Source organism: Adiantum capillus-veneris, chromosome 27 (assembly GCF_014529385.1).
Source record: "Adiantum capillus-veneris isolate H3 chromosome 27, ASM1452938v2, whole genome shotgun sequence".
NCBI classification, from domain to species: Eukaryota; Viridiplantae; Streptophyta; class Polypodiopsida; order Polypodiales; family Pteridaceae; genus Adiantum; species Adiantum capillus-veneris.
In genome coordinates, this window is record NC_140957.1 from 20901484 (window position 1) to 20910545 (window position 9062).

The following is a 9062-nucleotide window of genomic DNA, read 5'->3' on the forward strand; positions in this document are numbered from 1 at the left end:
GCCCTTTGAAGAAGAGCTATGGGATAAATCCCTCCTAGCATGTTGTAGAGGATATGAAAATGAAATTCTTAGCACATGCCTAAGAGCATGGGTAGAGTCTTAATCCCCTGTGTAACACAACTATAGTCAAAAGGAAAGAGCTCTCAAAAAAGGACCCTTAATTTTGTTAATGCGAATGTGGAGACTAAGTCGTGTACAAACTTAAAATGCTTTTTAGAAGAGCCATGTGTCCTCACTATCAAGCGAGGCAAGTTTGACTTGTATTGCATCTCAATTGACCCATTGTGCTACTAGTAGCCACAAGCTGAGCACATGTTTCTCTTTGTGCCTTTCAATCTTATTGTAGCATTTACTAGTTATAAAGACAAATGCTTTGTAAGTTGAAAGCCAAAACCATAGCTTGAATTGGATCTAATTCAGTGGCTAAGAAAAGTCATAGGTATACACCCTTTTGTATCCTTTGGCTCCTTAAGGAACTGATTGTGATTGTGATTGTGATTGTGCTTAGGCTTAATGTACATTCTTTTCTAAGATAATACAACACTACTCAAAATTGTGATTATGGCTCCAAAAAAAAAAAAAAAACCTTTGTTGCCTTTGATGAGGAAACGCTGGATGGATAGATCCTTTATAGATTTTCTCTGTAGCTTCTTTAGTAAGTAGAGCTACTAGGTGGCCAAAACGTTCTTTTCATATTTTTTTTATAAGAATCTTCAAAGATGTTTTTGTGAAAGTTTAGATGAAAGCTAAAGTAAGTGGAAAAGGAGGGGAGGTGGTGTCGCGTGGGGCACTCAGCACGGCATGTGGAGGAGATAGGGAGAGGGAAAGAGAGAGATTATATTTGTGTTTAAACGCTAACGAAAAGCAGAAGAGGCAATTTTTTTTTGAAGCAAAAATCATCAAAGGTCTTGGCGCTTGTGAGAGTGCGAGATTTTTCTGTTCGAGGATAAACGGAGACATGTTGAGCTTGCCTTAAAGAAAACCGGAATATTTTTGTAAATTTTAGTGTGATTATCTAAAGATCGAGAGAACTTGAACTTTTCCCCTCTAATTTGTGGAAATTCCCAATATGCCCCTCAAATTTCTGGATTACCCCCCGATATTTTGTCGTGAATTCCCAAAATGCCCTTCAAATTTTCCAAAATTCCCAAAACACCCCTGCTTTTGAGATTAAATCTCTCCAAGAATAAAAAATTTGTAGCTTTTCATGAGAAGATTGATTGTCCGTCAGTACAAGATGCTAAAACATGGTTATCTAGGCTTTGGAGACGATCTGCTTCATTATTTTTAAAAGTAATTGCCCTTTTTTGTGAGGTTATTTGTGACAAATTACATGCTAATGCACTCAGAAACGGATCTCAAACTGTCAAAAAGGAGTAACGATTAGATACAGGAGTATTTTTAGTTAATATGTATTTCTGTGGTCTTGGACAGATGGCGAGCAGTTTTGGGGCACGCATTGAGAGAGAGAGAGAGAGAGAGAGAGAGAGAGCCACGATCCCCTTGCCTTGCCGCCCAACCTGGCGCTGTGAACGCAGTCCAAGGGGCTTGCTGGTCCGCCTTGCCCATTGCGGTGATCTGCCTCTCTCTTTCTCCGTCTCTGCGCATCCCGTGCTGCATTCCAGAGTCACAAACTTTTGAAATGGTGGGCAAGGCGCAAGCCTACACTGTGGCAGGGCAGCGAACGAGATGGATGCGATGCATCTATCTCTCTCTCCCTCTCGTTTCTTTGCAAGGCAGGACCCCGATACAGGCGTGGGGGGGGGGGGGGGGGTTGCGCACCTGGGGCAGATACAACCGAGGTGGGGAGAAGTGGAGACGTGGGACAGATTCGCAGAGGCAGGGATTGGATGCTTATGTGCGTGGGAACTGGAGCAATGCCATAGGATTTACTTTTACAAAAGTGGGACAGGGAATCTCGACATCTATTTAATTAATGGGTGCGAGAATGGACCCAGTAGTAGTAGTATGTAGTTAGCTCTTACAAAAAAGACATGGGAATTATTGATATTACCACCCATAGTAAAGACCAAATCTATGAGAGCAAGAGCTGACTCTTTTTCGTCTATCCAAAATAGCATGTTGGACTAGATAGATTCGAATATTTTGGTTTTTCTTGAATTAATGTCTTCCAAATTACCTTTGCTCATCTTTATTAGCTACAACTTTGTTTTCTAAAGAGAAAACCCGATGCATGATAATTTGACAATGGTAGAGGGCGATGGCAACAAGGGAGTCATTATGGATTTTGAAAGGGACTTCACGAGATGAGTACAAGAGGGTAGGCCATGCCAAAAAAAAAGGGTTATCATGGGAATAAACAATCTCCCCTTAGCAACTTCTGTGGCGATATCCAATCACCATGCAAGCTAGGGTTTCTTGACTCTCTCTTGAAAATTATATTTTTCAAGCCTGCTATATTGTGCTAAGCTCTAGCTACACAACCAAAACCAGTTTCATTGCCCACAAGAACAATTTTGTATATCCATTGAGTATTTTATATAAAGGATGCAGATTTTTGTAGCACTATGCACATGGTATCAACACTGTTTGCACAGTAGGCAAATATCAAGCACAAGGGCATGTGTGTGTGTGTGTGTGTGTGTGTGTGTGTGTGTGTGTGTGTGTGTGTGTGTGTGCGCGCGCTCGCGCACACACACACACAATTTTTTGCATCAAAAATCAAGGAACCTTTGGGATCTTTTTATTAGCCTACATACATTCTAATCTTGGCAACAATTTATGCTTTTGCTAGGCAAGCAATAACGTGTTGGAATCATTAGGGAGCCCAACCAAAGACCCTTCTAGAGAGACGCTCCTCTATTGCCAAAGCAAGTTGCAAGCGAGAAAAGATGATAAATGTTTCTCTTCTTAAGGTTTATTGTCCCCCAAAGGAACCTTTTTCTCTCCCGTGCCAATTTCCAATTTTTGCACAAAAATTCTTGGAGTAAGAGTGAGTCCGTTGACTAGGTAGTGCCAAAATATATTATCACCAAGGTTTTCTTGTTGCTTGACTTAGAAGCATTGAGCTTATTGCTCACCACACACATAAGGGTAGCATTGTACATTTTGGAAGCTATCATATTTGTAGAAGTTCAATCACACATAATGTGCTCAATTCTTTCCATTTATGAAGATGAGCTTCATAATTAAATCACCACATTGCGTATCGCTACCACCAAAAGCATCAAATCACTCAATGACTAAAGCCAAGTATCACATACATATTTATATAGTTGTGTTTGTCTACATACACAAGAAATGGTCATAAAAGAGGGCTAGGAGGACTTAGAGCATCACCTACAACATCATGGAAGCACAAGAAAATGACATTCTCCGATCAACTTGTCAAAGTTGCATCCCAAATCCCTTAAAATCAACAATACATCCCTCATTTAGTCTAGTAAGAAACATGTCGTCCATATAGAGTACAACGATGAGAAATACATTATCCACGTGCCCAACACACAAATTACTCTCAGTTGGACTATTTTGAAAACCGTCTCACCAATAAGCATCAATATTTTCATACCAAGCACATGGAGCTTGCTTCATATCATACAAAGCCTTCTTTAACTAGAACACCTTGTTTTCCTACCCCTCGTTTAGCAAAACCATGAGGCTATGCTACATACAAATTCTCACACACATCACCATTCCAAAATGTAGTCTTTATGTCAACTCATGTACATTTTTTGGATTTTGTGCTTCATCTATCTTCCCCATATATTACTATAGACACAACCAAAACATAACATTTCAGTCAAAACATAATAATCCGATCCATAAGAGGCATACTGAAAATGTGAATAAGTACAATTAGACAAAGATGGATCATATGTACTATCACGCAAGCTTTGTATCCGTTGTCTTGGCATACCTCTAGCCTCCTCATCAATTACATCTTGTAAATTTGCATCAAAAATTGGTTTGTTTGTAATGCCATTTGAAACCTATAGTAGCTCCACAGGAGCCTCATTATGACTTACTTCGTAATCCCACCATTAAATGGAGGCAACGTATCATATACATTTTTTGAGCTCATATTTATCTCCTTCACAATGCTAACAAGGGTTGAACTGCATCTTCCACAAAAACATCTTACGACTAATCAAGGTACGCTTTGTTTGCAAATGATACAACATGTAGTCTTTTCTTTTTAGACTGCAACCAACAAAAATACACTTTGCAACCTTATCAACAATTTTTTGTGTGTTTTTGCTCAAGCATCAAAGCATAAGCTAAGCAATCAAACATATGTGTGTGGCCAATACATGGCTTCTTGCTATGCCAAACCTCGTATGGAGTGGTATACTACTACAATGCTTTAGCAGGACAAATTTTTAGTACATAAACAACATATGTGTGTGGCCAATACATGGCTTCTTGCTAAGCCAAACCTTGTATGGAGTGATAGACTACTGCAATGCTTTGGTAGGACAAATATTTAGTACATAAACAACACATGTGATAGCCTCAAACCAAAACAAGTGGAAAAGCTTGACTTTTGACCATACATTGTGCCATCTCCATAAATGACTTGTGTTCCTTCTATGCAATGCCGTTTTGTTGAAGGGTGTGGGATATTGTACATCAATGTTTTAATGCATTGACTTTTTTATCCATATACTCCCCCCTTCTATCAAAATGGAGGGTGCACATAACACAATCAAATACATTTTTAGGCATAAGCAAAAATTACTCGAAGCCTTCAGTAGGTACATTCATGTATGCCTAGAGAAATCATCCATACAAGTCACAAAGTACAAATGGAGTACACATCAGGGGACTGTAAACATCACTAAGAACAAGTTGCAATTTGTGAATAGCTCACTAAAAACCATCGTTATGAAACTTGGAATCTACATTTTGTCCAAGATATACATTTCACATGCATGTTTCAATGATGCCTCCAGAGGGCGTGATGAAGCAACCATATCAAACTTCTGCATGCCAAATTTATGTCACTAGGATAGCCTTTGAATTAGAGATTGCACCTACTTCATCCTTCACACATTTCTTGTAAGCATGGTGCTTATATAGCCCACAAAACCAAGTGCTAGATGCCACAATCATGTCACCAAAATTGGATCATGCATAGCATGTTGTTCATCTACAAACTCGACTACAAGACCAAGTTTCACACAAGTAGATACAAACAAAAGTTTCTTCTTGATCCTAGGTACATACTAGGCATCAAAAAGTGTAAAAGAACTTCCACCTACATGAGTAAGCACAATCTTTTCAACTCCTTAAGTGGATAAGAGGCGTTGTTGGCACACACGACACTATTTCCATTAGAGATAGCCTCAAGAAAATGAACAAATTACAATGAGACATATTTTCCTTAATTGCATTATTATCAAAGTACCACTGCTAATTACATAAGCATTAGAGGTGGCAATAGAAGTAATCTTCTCTTGCTATGTGAAGTCATAAATACATGTTCAACAGCACATTGATTAAGCCCTTCTTTTTAAAGATTGGACCTGTTGTACCAACACAAAGACAAGAACATTAAACTTCATATCATTAGGTTACTTCTTTATCATAAACGTAAAGGTGGAGGCCTAAGTTTGATAGAACATAATAAAGCATCAAGAACTATCTACATGAGAGCATTAGGTTACTTCTCTATCATAAGTGTAAAGGTGGAGGCATAAGTTTGATAAGAACATAATAAAGCATCAAGAATTATCTACACAAGAATACTATAAAGAATAAGCACACCCAACAACAATTAACTACTCATGTAAATATTTTATCACTTTAAAAGATACATCCATATCATCCTTCTCATACATAACATTTGGCTATAGCTCAACTCACTTAAGCAATTGTTGCCAAATTAGGACCTACATACAAAGAAGCTAGTATATCCTATGTCTGTTTTGTTGTCCATGCCAAATGTGTGGAGTAATAGAATACTTAATAGAGAGCACAATCGGCGTATGAGCCTGCGCATTCTTAGCATCCCAACATGCATATCCTATCGTAGGCAAAACAAACTCTAGTAGCTTTACATCCCAACATGCTTATCTTGCAGTAGGCAAAACAAACTCTAGTAGTAAAGCTTCTAGAACCATTTGATGATCATTTGAACTAGCTAATAAATGCTAATAATACGTTGTCAATTTATCAGCATTTATTAGCTAGGTCGAATGATCATCAATGGTGATCTCAAAAGGCAAGCTAACCTTGTGTGTTAAGAATTATAACTTTCATTACTACAATCACCAAAAACATCTATTCATACGATTTGACGTGATCCCAAACAATCTATTGTGGTCGAGCTAATATGCAAATAAAAAATAAGAATTATAAATTTACTATCACCTTAAAGACTGCCTTGACTTCAAAGCTAGTTGTGCTCTCTCTCTCTCTCTCTCTCTCTCTCTCTCTCTCTCTCTCTCTCTCTCTCTCTCTCTCTCTCTCTCTCTCTCTCTCTCTCTCTCTGCCCCTGCTCCCGCACCCGCTCGCGCAACCTGCTGGCAGCTCTAGTGCGTGAGCAACCTGCAGCTCCAGCGCGACCTGCTGCTGCAGTAGCTCCAGTACGTGATCTGCCCAGCTCGCGACCTACTGCCTGCAGCCCCTGCGCGTGACCTGCTGCACCTGGCCCCCCAGCACGCGACCTGCTGTACCTGCTGCCCCCTGCAGGTTTCTGCAGCACTGTCGCACAAACGCCCTTGTCCCGCCAGCAGAACTCGGTTATCCAAAAGGACCTGCAGATTTTGGGCTTTGACAGGACCTGCAATTTGCAAGATCTACAGAATTTAGATAGACCTGCAGAATTCAAATTTTGCAAAAAACAAAAGACCCGTAGAATTCAATTCATTAACAGGGAATTTAGAAAACAGAAGACCTGCAGAATTCAATTCATTAACAGGGAATTTATTGTAGATTATTGCAGATGGTCGTAATGTAATTGGCAGAATTTGCAAAAATTTTACGCCATGTATGCTTAAGTGGGAGATCGTGTATGCATAATGTGGAAGTAGTGTGTTTCCTTTAAGCCTTTTCCTTTGAGCCGCAAACTCATTTTTGGCAGCGACCAAGCATGAGGAAGCAGAACGATAAGCCCGACCCCTTAGAAGATGCAGTCCAAAAGTGCAAAGAAGAAAGGACTGAAACAATTAACAAGATCAACCGCAACCTCTTGGGCACAATAAAAGTGCTCGAAGATCGCGTGTTGACCCAAGAAAGCAAGATCACTGCACTGGGAGATCATGTGTCGGCTCAAGATGAAGAGATTGCATCACTCAAGAAGGCGCTCGTTGAAACACAATCACGAAACACACTTAAGGAGGGAGAATGGCAACCCTAAGTAATAGAAGAACTCGACACAATCAAAGAGCAAGTGCAAGCCATCAAAGAGGGGGAAGAGCAGCACAAAGAAATGACGACTTCTTGGGTGGACGCTATTACAAAGACTCAACATAAAGTGGATGATGCCGCGAAATGGATTGAAGTTTCCAAGAAAGGGAAAAGCAAGGAGACAACGTCCACACCCACCATTATCAACTTGACACTAGAAGAGGAGCAAAGAAGACGTGTGCACTCTCTACATGTGAGAATCTGCGGTCTTAAAGACAAAGATAATGTAGACGAAGAGGTAAAAGAACTCATGGCTTTGATGGGGATTCACGAGCCGATGCACTCAAGATCTTGGAGAGTGGGCAATAAGAAGAATGGGAGCAATGGGGAATCCTCAAAAGAAAGGTACTCATCCTTCGTTTTCCTTCCATGGAAGCGAAGAAGGACTTTTTGAAAAAGAGACCAACTCTTAAGAAAACGGGTATCTATCTCGGGGATGACCTTACCCTCTCACAGATTGCTCATATGCAGGAGATGTGTGCCAGAGATTAGAGCGGCAAGGGAAAAAGGTAAGATTGCCTTTTACCGAGACGGAAGAGTGGTGATTTTGGAGCGACGCTCCACATGACGGTGTGAGGTCTATGGGACCGCACTCAAAGTTGCTACCTGGAATTGTAACGGATCTATGCGTCTTGATGTGGGTGCTTTTGAGGAGAGTTTTTCCGGGAGAGACATCATTTTCTACTCTGAGACACATCAGGCCCCTGGGCAGTCTATGCCTCACATAAGTGGATACAGATGGAAGACAGCCTGTAGACAGGAGACACGATCCAAGCACAGAGGGCGGGGCTCAGGAGGAGTGGCAGTGTTATTCCGGGAGGAGTTGTAGCCATTGATACATATAGCCCGCAGAGATAAGCAAGCTAGGTACATGTGGGTGAGATTGAGCGCAGAGACAGGCAGATATCTTTACATTGCTATTTGCCACTTTCCCCCGAGTACATCACTATATGCACCACCCAGAGGACAGTCCCCCTTTTCTATTTTGGATGATGACATATGGGAGTTCTCTAGAGATAGTGACATTATCATTCTAGGGGACTTCAATGCTAGGATTGCCCATCATCAGACAGTATTTTATGATACTTCAGAGGAGATGCTGAGAGAGCTGGATGTTGCAGAAACGGGCCTATCCAAACTATCACATGATGGGGAACACACTAAGTATGGGCGGCACTTGATAGACATGGGGACTGCACATGGACTAGCCATCTTGAACGGCCTACAGAGATTTCCCACCGCGAGAGGTTTCACATGCTTTCCACACAGACATGGAGCCAGCACAATGGATTATGTCATGGCACAGCCTAGCCTCATCTCTAGTATCCAGGATCTCACGGTCGGACCCAGACCTGTTGGTGTGGCAGTGGATCATGCTCTTGTGTCGTTCACCATCTCTTTCCAGTTCAGTGTAGCACATAGGCCACGGGTAGCAGCCCCTACTCGCTACACCTTCACGTGGGAGACGGACTCTGTATACATAGATGGAATATACAGACGCCTGTGCACTGAGGAGCCAGGACGACCTCTAGAGGAGCTTACTACTATACTGACTCAGACATTACATGATGCAGCAGCAGAGGCATCCCACACACTCAGCCTCAGCAGAGACACCGTTCTATGAGCATGCCGCAGGACAGTTGGTATGATGAGGAATGCCGCAAGACTAGAGCCAGACTTCAGAGGGA